General features: G+C 39.0%; 1 long non-coding RNA gene across 5 annotated transcripts in view; it reads left to right on the top strand.

Moving 5' to 3' along the window:
- The first annotated feature begins 2,737 nt into the window (after nt 1-2,737).
- Nucleotides 2,738-13,623, top strand: part of LOC114690959 — a 44,000-nt gene continuing 33,114 nt past the window's right edge. For 2 of the 5 annotated variants that reach the window (XR_005092023.1, XR_005092025.1), the window contains exon 1: nt 2,744-3,292. This is a non-coding gene — a long non-coding RNA (uncharacterized LOC114690959). Of the gene's footprint in view, nt 3,293-13,623 lie in introns of all 5 variants that reach the window. The other 3 variants (XR_005092026.1, XR_005092024.1, XR_005092022.1) reach the window with 3 other exon arrangements.

Below are 13,623 nucleotides of genomic sequence, written 5' to 3'. Positions count from 1 at the left end.
CAACAGCTTCAAAGGCATGTTTATAATTCTTTTGGTCTTCATGTATAGAAAGGAAATATCTTTTCTTGTCAGTTAGAGACCTCATGGTTTCACACAGGTAAATGGCTTTTTTTCAGTAACTGCAGAGCTGGAAGTCTAAATATCATATATTGCTAAAGTGACTATGTCCTTCATGCTTTTCACTAGTCAACCATACACTTATCTTTGGAGGAACCTGGAAATGAGAGGTTCTATTGTGTATCTGGTGCCTCCAATGGTAAAGAAAGGGAGTCTCCAGGCCTATAAACAATAGACTGTAGTTGTTCTTTTTATTTATAAAGGAAGAGTTTCTAGGTAAAGGTGGGGGATCCCGGGTAGCTTAGTGACAGTCACAGCAGATTTCACAGTAGCAGACCACTTTATTCCCAGGTCTTTCAGACAGGTCGCAGACAGGCTTCTAGGAAGTTACTGCCTCCAGTCCTTTGCTTCCTAGAGGGAGCAAAGAGTGGACCAGCTGGCAGAAGAGCAGTAGGTCTGGCAGGACTTTGTTGTGAGGTTGTTTTCATCCTTTTCCAACCTTTGCATGGCTGGACAGGAATTCCTCTCTTGCTGAGTACATGCCATAAGTGTATTACAACATCACTTCTTCAGAAGGGCAGAATTCTTTATATCTACTTTCAAACACTTTACTAATCAATCTTCCTCAAATTTCCTTCTTAGTTTTTTTTTTCTTTTTAGCCTTAAGAGAAAAGATCAAAGGCAACTGCTCAATTTGACAATGCTGAAAAGAGGGAGAATGGCACTGAGTCCCAGCCGATAAGACTGGAAGTGTTGTTTCACCATGGTTTCCAAAGAAAAATAAATGATAAGGGCTCAAAACAGAACTCCTGCACAAAGAGCTCACTTGCCTGTGAACTAGTTTCCCCTGCAGACTGAGGTGTGCTGATGACTGGCAAGCAATTGCTTTTGTGTGGAACTCAATCTCTGCTCCTTCTGGTGGCTTAGTGTGCATTTCTGCTCTCCTCAACTCCCTCTGTCCCCCCACCTCTTTACACAATTAGAGGTGTCCTGTAAGTGCACCTGGAAAACATCAATGTAAGAACATCATCACAGAATGTTCTCGAGCATTTCAGGGGCTTTCTCCCACACAACATCTGCCTACACTGTGGCAAGAGCCTGTCCTTTTAGGTGTCAGAGTGGCTGTTCTGAGGCCCCTTGACAGCTCTGCTTTTGTTGTTACAGTATGTCAACCGGGATTTGCTCTGTCACATGAATGTGCCATCAGGAGCTTGGTTTTTGACAGTTTTAGTTGTTTCTCCTTGTAGCATATTGTCACACACACTGGAAAGAAGAAATGTAGTTTGCTAAATATAAATCCTCCTGGATAAGGAGAGAACTAGCTCCTGGGCAAAAGCTATCAAGTGTTTTTGTGTTAATTTGTTTCATGTTAAGTCATGTCAGTTGGTTTCATACATGATAAAAATATTTTAATATTTTTTAAACCATAGACAGATAGATAATTTTAGTTTATCAAATGCAAGTCCATTAATTTTGTTTAGTTATTGGGAATGAAAACAATATATCAGTGTTACTGAGGGGATATGGGTGGTGGGGGTTGGGGGTGGTGATGGGAAGTGTAGGTTCTTTGTGTCTTGACAGATAGTTGAGCAAGAAAGAGAGGGGCAGCAGTGAAAGTATAGATTCATTGAAAGTGAATAAGGGTACATGGAGGTCTTGCAGAGAAGGGGAAGTAGAAAATGTAATTTATTATAATCTCCAAAAAATAAAAAGAATACTAAAAATGAACGAAAGTAGAGGCAAACAACTCACTCCACGGTATGGAAGTGGGTGGGGGCCAGCATGCAGCTCTATAGCCCTAGTTCACCAATCCTGATCTTTCTTCATATAAGGGAGGGAGGGCATCCATCAAAGTGGTGATTTCTCTTGACTACTACTTTCTTTGATGGTTAGATGGAGTTGTATAATATCCCCCCCACTGTGTGTGTGTGTGTGTGTGTGTGTGTGTGAGAGAGAGAGAGAGAGAGAGAGAGAGAGAGAGAGAGAGAGAGAGAGAGAGAGAGAGGGAATATGATGCATTTTGCAGTTCAGGAAAACCTTAGGTGTTGTCCTCACCTACCTTGCTTGGAGACAGTGCATCTCATTGTTCATTGCTGTGTATGTATATCAGGCTAATTGGCCAGTGAGTCTGCAAGCATTCTCCTGTCTCCACTTCCCATTTTATCATAGGAGTGCTGTTATCACAGACACATGCTACTGTGTTAAGCTTGACCCGAGTTCTGGGGATCTCAACTCAGGTCCTCACACTTGCTTGGCAAGTGTTCTACCCATTGCACCATCTCCTCAGCTCAGTTTGTACAGCCTTTGGGATGGTCTTGGCAGTACATGGGATCAATTTCCCTTGTTACCGAGTCCCAGAGTTAACTTTCTTATGGCTCACAGTACTATATGCCTGGCCCTATCTTACCATGTCATCAACACCAAACTTACAGCAATTGGAGTTACATAGGTTCTGCTTTATCAAAAGGACTCTGTGTGTGACTATGTATGCTCCCCTGGAGTCTGTGACTTGAAAAGGTTGACTGGGATGCCAGTATAGGCATTCTTCTACACACTAAAATAATAAGCTCCCTTGGAGACATCTGAGCTCCAGCACAGACTTAAAGGGATACAACAAACTGTTTAAAAATAAATAGGTCTCTGCTGGCCAGCTCAGCTGGTGGAGTGTGTAACTCTTCAATGTCCTTTGAATCTATGCTAGTTCCCAACAGGAACAACAAGTTTCAGCATGTAAGTTCACACTACAGTTTCTCTATTTCAGTTCTCATAAATCCCTGTTTTATATCTTCTGTTTAGATTAATTTTTTATTTGATCAAACATTTGAACAGACAGAAGCTATGGTGGCTTGAATGAAAAATATCCCCTTAGGCTCATGTATTTGAACACTTGGTCTCTAGCTGGTGGTGCTGTTTGGGGAGACTAAGGTAGATATTTGGGAGATAGAGCTTTTTGGGGAGAAGCACGCACCCATTTTCTCTGGTGTTCCCTTTGGCCTGGGATGTCTTACGATATCTTGGGTCGTTTCAACAATCCTATCCTTCAAGGATCAATTCAGATGTCATACTTACATTTGCCCCATCCAATAGACAACTACCTGTCTTATCTCTTAATGCATAGAGCTCTTATGACCCTAGTGTTTCCTTTCTTTTTTTCTTGTATTCTAGCCAGTTGACTGTCTCTTCCAATGACTGAATTCCTTGAGTGACGCTTCTTCTATTCTCCTGTTTGAATGTGGTAAGTGTTCAGTAACTGAAAGCATGAATTAAAGATGCTTAGAGAGGCCTCAGTACCTGGAGCTCTTGAGGTCCTTCATGGAGCACCAGGCATGGTCCCCTTACAGTGAGGAGTCTGACAGCCTTGTGTCTGAATGAGGCATCTCCTATGTGACTTGGCATTTCTGGCTGAAACATCTGAAGGAGCTGAGCCTGAAAACAAATTTTCTCTTTAATGATTAACTTTGTTACTAGGCTTTTAGGATTTATTCAAGAGGAATTTGAGTATTCCCATTATAAATTGCATACATATTATAAATGTAAAAATAAAAAAGCATTAACATAGAAATGAATCAATAAAAACAAAACAATAAAGTGAACGAAGAGAAAATGAAGTCAGGATGATGACCTTATTTTCTTCCCGGTGTGAGCCTAGCCTTTAACAACTATGTCATCACTCCAGCCCACTATTAGCTTATTTGAAGCAATCCCATGCATTTATTGTAAGGGCACATTGAAAACCTTTGTGTCCTGTGCCTCTGATATAATTAAACTAGAGGTTATTAAAGCAATGCATTGGGGGAACAGATAAATTCATTAGCATACCACATAAACACTAATAGGATCAGTTCCATTTTTATAGGACCTGTACAGAAACAAATATTGAGATCTCCACTAAGTAGTTTCATTAGAGCTGCTCTGAGCAGCTGGTATAAAGTCCGGTTCCTTCTAGGTGGCTGCTTGGTCTAGGGCTGATAGTATTGCATTTTGGTGGAAAGGAATCTATCACTTAGCAAAAGTCTATGACTTTTGGGAGCTTAATAATATGTGAGTGGTCACCTCTAATGGGGTGCATTTCCCCTTTGTTTCCATGTAAATATTGTACCAGTAAAGGAGCAGGTTACTGAGTAAAGCCATGACAGCTGATTGTTTATAGAAACCAGATTTCCTTACCTCTGTTTAGTCCTAATGAGTTTAATTAAAAGGCAGGATGAAGTGGAGATAGTGGACCCAGAATAGAAGGTCAGACTCAGAGGTGCCTTCTTTTCTCTCTTGCTTGAGTATGTCAAGTTATCATCTCTCTGCCTACTACCTTTTCTTGCAGGTGCCATTTATTTCAATGGGAAGCATAACACAGTCGTTCCATTTAGATGTTCTCAGACATCCAGAGTCATCTCTGGGGTCTTTCATTAGCTCTGGCCTCACTGGAGAGAGGATCAAATTAGTCCACCTTGTGTCAGTGTATATACCCTGATGGAACTAACACTGGTAAAGCGGGTGGCTTCTAGCAATTCAGTGCTGGACAGGGTTTTAAAAGGCAAATGGTCAGTCTGAAGACAATAGCCACAAAGTTTTGGTAAGGGGAGACCATGTAGAAGCTGGAACATAATGGGAACATTCAACATTCAGCTCCTATTTCCTGTTCTGCTTTTGAAGGAGATACTTCACACTTCCATAAGGTTATGCTTGATCATAAGTACCTGGAAGAAATGAGGCTCAGTCAGTCTTATAAAGGTAACAGAGTTCAGACATCTATGTAGCAGGAAAAAAAAACACAAGTCATCGCCCTTGTAATCATTTTCATCATGACAACAGTAGTGTCTGGGGATAATAATTAGTGGTTCTATTAATAGTTGCCACTGGTTGTGGTGGACTTGAGGCAGTATTTGTCCTCCAGCTCTGACACTAGCACCATCTTTGTTTAATCTATCTAGTAGAAGACACAGAAGAAACCAACCATCTTTCAGTTATCAAGCATGAGGACAGCTGTAGAAGTAGAAAAAAACGACAGGAAATTCTTTTTTGGTTGTGAGACTAGCCTTTAATGGCTGAGCCATCTCTCCAGCCCGTCTTTTTAGTATGAGTCCTGGGCAGGACGGACTCCCGCCTTCTTTTACTAGACTGGCTCCTTCCTTTTGCTCTTCCCACAGGGTGGGGAAGCTGGCAGAGGGTTGGGGTAGGGACACTTGTTCAGCCTTTTCAATATTCATGCAAGATACTGCAGAATTCTAGTCTCTGATGTAGTAACATCTGGACTCCCAATCAGAACAGAGGTAAACCTCTTCCACTTTCTCTCTCTCTCTCTCTCTCTCTCTCTCTCTCTCTCTCTCTCTCTCTCTCTCTCTCTCTCTCATATTGGGGATTACAAAAGGGTCCAAACATGCTGGACATGTGCTTTCTACCACTGAGCTACCTCCTTAGTTACTTTCTACTTAGGAAATGTAAACCTTTATGAGCCATGTTTAATATGAATTGTTAGGCCATCCTATGGGAAGCACTTTTCAGGTTTTACTCTACAATATGTTACTTTCTTCTATTCTATGCTTTTTAAATGATTTTAAAAATTTATATGCTATGACTTTATTACACTTTGGTTCTTATGACAGGCATATCAATGTAATAATGGTGGTACATGCTCTAACAATTATACAAAGTGAAGCTTACCGCCATGTACTCTGAGTCATTAATGAAAGGCTTGGTACCAAGTGAGCTTCAATAGAGCTGGAAGGGAAGGCATAGACACCAGGCATAAAAAGTTTGCCTCAAAGCAAACTGGGTATTATGCCCATCTGAGAACCTAATAGTTATATATTTTCCTTTTTGTATTTCTATTGTTACGGGAAATAAAACTGCCTTTTACTATTTTATTTCCTTCTTAATTTCGTATCTTCCAAGCAACTACATGTCAGGAACCTTCTCATAGTTTTCTCAAATCCCCTTAGCTGAACACATAGCAGGTGTTCAATAAAGGCCCCATGGTTTGCTTGATCTGAACAAATAAATACTGATACTTGTAAGAAATGTTACTGGGTTTTTAATCATGCCTATTGGTACTCAATGTCATGCAGACTTCATAGGATGCAATTTCTTTCTTCCTGTTCCCTTCCCCTTCTAAGTGCTTTGAGAAGCACAGGCAGACAGTGTGGGCTAGCAGTCAAAAATCCCCCAGGTTGAGAGGGCAGTCAAGCTAAGCCAGAAACCTGTACAGGGTCAGGGAGAAGGGAATTACTCAGAGACAGGTGGCCTTGTGTAGGATGCCGGAGCCTGAATGGGATGAGGAGGTTGTCCTTGTGGGTCTTGATGGATGGATAAGTGAAAATAGTGAAGCAGCAATGAGGCGGACTCTCAGCTAACTCTTGGGTCCTTGGATGTGAAGTGGGTGATGGCTCAGATTGGATACCGGCTAGAGCCAGAGGAGCTGATGATGTAAATAAACATGATGAAGAAATGGGAGTCAGTTCCTTACTGTTAGACAGGGCCTGCAAGGATCGCAAGACAGTTACACACCTGTAACATATATGTGGCTGTAACTTGGTCCTTGTGGTACTCCTAACAGTGGGAGCAGGGCTCTCTCTGGCTCTTTTACTGGCTTTGGTACCCTACTTCTCATACTGGGTCACCTTGTCCAGCCTTAAAATGTGGGGGGGGCAGGTACTTAGTCTCACTGCAACTTGATCTGTCATGTGTTGTTGATACTCATGAGAGACCTGACCTTTCCTAAGCAGAAATGGAGGAGGAGTGGATTAGGGGGTGGGAACGGAGTAGGAGGCTTGGGGAGGAACTGGAAGGAGAGGAGGGAGTAAAACTGTGGCAGGAATGTGAAATAAATAAATAAAATTTAAAAAATTAATAGAATAAATAGTCTTTTAAAGAAGACTAGCAAGAAAGAAAGTTAGAATAAACTCTGTAGACTGGATTAAGTGCTACTGGAGCAAACAAATGCTGCAGGCTGATAGAAAGTTGTACACATAAATACAGTGTTTATAAAAAGTGAGAAATGTTGAATTTAGAGCCTAAACAGGCTCTAAAAATTAGACCATGTCTAATAAGCATGGTCATCTTAAATTTGTAAAGAGAATTCAAATCTTAGGGTGATTCTATCCAAACCCTTACCCAAATCAAGTTAAATGTATACATCAAAATAATAATTTTAATAGATAACCCACTGATGAAATAGGAAGCCATGCATGCATGATGATATAATTATATAAATTAATAAACTACAACACAGAATATTTAAATACTTCAAGCTTCTATTTCATAAAAATAGCTACCAGGGAATTTTTAGAAAATTTATAGGGAAGACCCTATATATTAATCATAAGATCAACATGAATATGATCAGTGGGACAAACTAAAATGCTGTCCTAATTGTTAAGTCATGTAAATGCAAACTGAAGGGCATTCCCTAAAATAGCTGACCTATAATGGTCAAAGTGTTAAAATTCTTAAAGTTGAGAAAAAGAGACTTGCATCATAAGGATCCTAGGTCCCTGACAAGTGAATAAGGGTATTACTATGACGGCTGCAAAAGCCTGGGTGGTCTCTAGAGGGTAGATAAGTTCAGATTAGTGTTCCCTTTCTGGTGCTGATGCTTACAGTGTAGTTATAGAAAAGTGTGTTCTTGTCAATTTGTACATAATCATGATCTGTCAGTGACAGGACATGATGCCAGTAGCTTCTCAAATGGCTCAGGAAAGGAATGTTGTAACTGACTTTCCAAGGTTTCTGTAAGTTTGTGGTTGCCTCCAAGAATAAACCTTAGAAAAAAACAGAACAAGACAAAACCCCTCAAAACTTCTGAGTTCATTGTAGGAAAAACATAAACTTATAAAATAAAGAAGTTATTCTCATTGCATGTAAGGATCTCCCCACAAGTGCTATCATTATAACTTTTTTAAAAAAAGTTTCTCTCATGTACAACCTCAAAAGAGCAGTTTAAAATGGCAGGAATATCTTTTGAAGTAGTCAACTACCAACTATGCCTTTTGAGATTTCTTTGGAAGCACATCCTTGTGTTTGTGTTACATAGTATCTATTTATTTATTTTGAGACAATATCACTGTGCTGCAAAGTCTATCCTGGAACTCCCTAAGTAGCCCAGGCTGGCCTTGAACTCTTCAGCCCCACAAATACTAGGATTATAGTTTGCACCCAGATACTTACACTTTACTTTCTCCTTTTCCTGCAGGAATTTCCTAATTAGTTTAATCTCACTTTTTTAGTTTTCTTTTCGAGATAGGATCCCACTGTGTAGCCTTGGCTAGCTTGGAACTCACTATATAGACAAGGCTGGATTCATATTCATAAGATCCATCTGCCTTATGAATATGAGGTCTGGGAGTATACACCACCATGCCTACAATCTCATGCTTGATTGGTCAAATTATTACTTTTAAATATTATTTTTATGTGTTCCTATAATAAGAAGTACCTGCAGGCTATGTGTAGGTGTATGAAACATTTTGTTACTTAGTACATCATCCTAAAATTTCTCATTCTTTTCCTCCTTTCCTCCTAGTTCTCTCCCCCTTCTCTCCCTCTCTGCTTCCCCCTCTCTCCATTTTAAAAGTTGTAGTGGGTCCTACTGGGATGAGTATGGAGTTTGCTGAGGATGATAGAGAAGAGAATAAGCTGATGACTGTCCCTAGTGCTATGGGAAAGCTTGTGAAAACAGTGCTCTCAGAGATGGATGGTGTTAATCCATCTGCCAACCATTAGAGAGGAGGAAGGGAGGGCCCAGAGAACACAGGGCTGGAGCTGAGCTGTCATGAGAAGCATGTTAGATGACTAAATAAGTGGTTAACAAACTAAGAAGAAGGAATTCCTAAGGATAAAATGTGAAATATACATAAAATAAAATCTTATGGATCAGTCAGGGAGATAGCTGGCAATACTGGCAAACATTTGCTAGACCTATACAAGGTGTTGGTAATATAAATAATGAAATGGCATCAAAAATAAGGAAGGGGCTATAAGCAATGCTGAGGAAGTGAACACGCTTGAAAAACTACTGTTTCCAGATTTGAACCAATAAATTTTTGTGCTCTAAGAGTAAAATATATTTATCTAGTAAAATCTAAATCAACAATAACAGAATGAAACCCAAACCACTTAGAACCATGTATAACCATAGATAAAACTGAAAATGTAGTCAGTAATTTCTCTTAGTCCTGGGTAGTTTACTGTCTCATCAACAGCTAAAGAAATGAGTTGTCAGCTGGGCTGTGATGGCACATGCCTTTAATCCCAGCACTCGAGAGGCAGAGGCAGGCGGATCTTTGTGAGTTCAAGGTTAGCCTGGTCTACAAAGTGAGTTCCAGGAAAGGTGCAAAGCTACACAGAGAAACCCTGTCTCGAAAAACCAAAAAAAAAAAAAAAAAAAAAAAAAAAAAAAAACAAAACAAACAAAACAAAACAAAACAAAACAAAACAAAACAAAACAAAACAAAACAAAACAAAACAAAACAAAAAACAACCAAAAACAGGGTTGGGGATTTAGCTCAGTGGTAGAGCTCTTGCCTAGCAAGCGCAAGGCCCTGGGTTCGATCCTCAGCTCAAAAAAAAAAAAAAAAAAAAAAAAAAAAAGAAAGAAATGAGTTGAAATGAGTTGTCATGGCTTAGCAGTTCTTCTAGGTGACCAAATGGTACAAGGCTATTTAATTAATTTTATAAGATAGGTTATAGGGAGTCCAAGACAACCATTACAATTCTAGGACAACAACAAAAAACTAAAACAAAACAATCTTCACAGCTGAAGAGTGTAAGTAAGTACATGTGATTGCATGTCTAAGTCCAAGTTTAGTATAATGGGCTCTGGATTTTGATGCATTTCTTCCTTCCATAAGCATTGGATCATAACTTTTACTTTGGAATATAGGTACAATTAACACACATTTTATTTTCCTTGATAATCCCACAGATAGATTATTTACATAGATTGCTGCAGCCATACTAGCTGCTTCCTTTTTTTTTCTTTCCTTATTTTTTTCACCTTTTCACATAAAAGAAGCCCTCTTAGATTTTCATTAGAATATCTGAATTGACAGCATCACTGTTCTTAAGTGTTGAGGCCATTATTAAATAATTCAAGGTTATACGAACCCAGCATGCAGTTCTACAATACTGAGACAGTCCGTCTAATGAGTGAGATAGCTTCTAAGTGATAAGTGTCTGGTTGCTTAAACTGATGGATACTCTGGGCAAAGGAATGACTTCTGCTCTGGGTAGGGAGTAAGATATTGCAAGAATTCATCACTCTGCTCAGAATGGCAAGCACTTTAAGACTCACAACACTTTTATTTCTGGTATTTTTTGTTTAATATTTTGGAGCCGCAATTATGGTGAGCAACACAAAAGATGGAGAGAGCTGCAGATAAGAAGGATAGCTAAACATAGATGAAGCAATCACAGTGAGTCATGGGCAAAGAAAGTGCCAGGTTTGAGAGGTGTGATTTAAAGGTAGTACTATCTCAGGAATGTTAGGCATTTCATCATCAGAAAATCTAATGCAATTCTCCATGGAAACAGATTAAAGGGAGGAAATGCCATTTAATTATCTCAAGTGATGCCTTTAGAGCATTTCATAAAGATACCAACTGATGTTAAAAACTCTTGACTTGGACCAGAAGGGGAGGTCCTTAATGTATTAACAGGCTCCAGCTATTCACAGCGAACATCTTAAGGAATTGTGGGACTTTAGAAATATTATCAGTCAGGACAAAAGTTGCTAATTATTGCTGCAACCTTTTTTTAGTATACCTGAAGACCAAGCCTAAACAATAAGCCAGATAAAACAGAAAGAACTGGTGTAAAAAAGATAGGGTTGTCTTTAGCTGAAGATGACGTGAGGTCATGATGAGGCCAGAATTTAACAGTAAAGTATTCTAAAGTGACTTAGAACTGAATGAGGCCAATGAGACAGGTTACTGTGTGATCTGGTTCTGTAACATTCCTTTCTTGTCCAGGTGGCAAAATTAATTTCTCATTAAAAAGCATGATCATATATTTTTAGTAGATCAGATAAAGCTGTTTTCATAAGAAGTCACTTTATTATCTTTGAAAATAAAGCTTCTATGAGTTTATGACTTTTTTCCAAAGGAATTTCATAACACAAAAAAGAAGTGGGCAGGGAGCTAATAGGTTTGCTGTTCCTCTAGATACCCACTTTCAGATATTCTCTTCCCTTTTCATCTGTTTATGCAAAATCATCACACCAGAATATTCACTATTCAAACACATACAAATTAACATTCTACATTTGCAATGAAGTTCCATTCCCTTTTATTTGCCTGATGTTCTGAGTCTTCAAAATTATTATTATTGTCAACATTACCTTCATGCATCATTGACCCTCTTTTGAGTCATTGATCCAAATTTCCAAATAGGAACATTTTCTCTGCATGAAACTTATAACAGAAAATACTAAACTCCCAATTATAAAAATAGAAATGGTGGAAAATTCACCATCAGAAACAAAAAGGATATTCTGCTATCCAAAGCAACTGTAGCCAGAACTGATGAGTACACTTTTGTAAGGCCCACAACTTTCCAGTTGGTGATCATTAACCATATACGTATCAAGGAACATTATTTTATTTCATAGCTTTCTGGAATTCTTGTTAACATAATTTTTCCACTGATTTTTCTTCCAAAACATTCATGTTATCTGTAGATCTCTTGGTTGACCACTATGGACCACAGAGGTCTGAACACCTTACTTCAGGAATCTTTGTTCTACAGATTTAAATAAGAAAACATGTGGGTTGAAATGACACCAAAGTGGCCAGGTATAGTGGCCTATACCAGCATTCTAGCACCTATAAGCAGGAGTATAAACATTTCAGAACCAGTCTCCCTGCTTTGTAACAATTACCTCCAAATTTAAGCATTTAAGCTTCTCGATTTAGGAAGTAAACAAACCTTACAGAGTTCAGGAACCAAGCAATTCACTAGTCTCAGAAAGTTCCTGAAATGTAGAAGATTTATACACCCCCTCCAGTCATTAGCATTTGCAACTTGATGGGGAGTAGAGATTCTGATCAGCTGAGATCCCTACCAGCTGTTCAGATAGCTCCAGGGACTTGGACAATGCTGGGGTGGGTTTTTGATGATGTAACTATGTTAGAGTCATTCAATGCTCATGCCAGTTGCTCTTCACTCATACTCTGTAAGTACTTCCAGGAAACTGGTTCACCAAGTAGTACTTTGATGAAATAATTTCTTTTATCTTTTGTTGGTGCCCTATTTGGGGTAAATAGATGTTTGTACTTGCCTCACCAAGAAAAGTCATACAACACATGGCTACATATACTTAGTGAGTTAAGTGCCAACCTGGGCTTACATGTGACCTTGTCCCGAGATAAATACAAGAAAAAAAAGTGATAATGATTTGAAAAATTTGAGAAGCTACTTACTTCTTTCTTGTCTTTGGGCATTTATTTCTATCTGAGGAGGAACTCAAAGCAATTTCCTATTGTGAGCCTGGGCTTGATGTTGATGTTACTATGTTAGATGACTTTTAATTTGTGCTTAAAGTTTAATGATGATGCTCATTTAGATGTCATTGTGAGTGGGAGAGCAGAATCCCACAAAAGCTTTTTTCCCAAAAAAATCATATTTTTTTAACTACCTAGTTCTTATCTCAAATTCTTTGTTTCCAAAAGGAATCCTTAGTTTAAGAAAAAAAAATTCCCAATGTTTTCTAATGTCTACTTTTGATCTTGGTTGTTACAATGGTCAAGACAGAAAGCTAAGTTCATCTAGAAATATATTTGGTGTTTTAAGGTGAAGAAAGCAAACAAAGCTTTCAAAAAATATTCAGACTCTAGCCCAGCAGTGGTGGCTCACACCTTTAATCCCAGCACTCAGGAGGTAGAGCCAGACAGATCTCTACGAGTTCAAGGCCAGCCTGGTCTACAGAGCGAGTTCCAGGACAGGCACCAAAACTACACACAGAGAAACCCTGCCTCAAAAAAAAAAAAAAATTCAAACTCAGGGAAATCTTCAGACTTTGGACCAACCTTATAGATTTGGATTTCTGCATTTTGAAAGTACTGGGCATTTTGAAAGGGTAGGTGCTTAGGCATAGGGAATGTAAAGAAAGTGTGTGTGTGTGTGTGTGTGTGTGTGTGTGTGTGTGTGTGTGTGTTGGGGAGACAGACACATACAGAGACATGAAAGAGTTCTTCACATTTATTCCATAGCTTATTTTCATTGCTAACCTTATGCTTCTTGGCTTTGAAGTAGAACTTTCTGATATTTTCAGCTTGGAGCAAATCAGAAAGTTCTAATGAGTTTCCTTGATATTTACTTTGACCCGATTCAGGTCAGCTTATTGCTTTTTTCTCATACTCCAAAAGCAGAGTAAGAGGAGGGGAACTTCCTCTTGCTCATTAGGGCTTCAGTGAGTAATCTTAACTCAAGGATTTCTAATTAAAATATAAAGATCATTAGTATGAGTCATAACAGGCTTTTCTTCCCAGTTGGTGCTGTGATGGTGGTTTCAGGCACACTTCTGCATCCGCCTCACTGAACATCCGATGCTCTTGGCACAGTTTCTCGGCAGCAGAG

The sequence above is a fragment of the Peromyscus leucopus genome, chromosome 7 (genome assembly GCF_004664715.2).
Source record: "Peromyscus leucopus breed LL Stock chromosome 7, UCI_PerLeu_2.1, whole genome shotgun sequence".
Classification (NCBI taxonomy): domain Eukaryota; kingdom Metazoa; phylum Chordata; class Mammalia; order Rodentia; family Cricetidae; genus Peromyscus; species Peromyscus leucopus.
The sequence above is the reverse complement of the archived record's forward strand: the minus strand, read 5'-3'. Positions and strand labels throughout refer to the sequence as shown.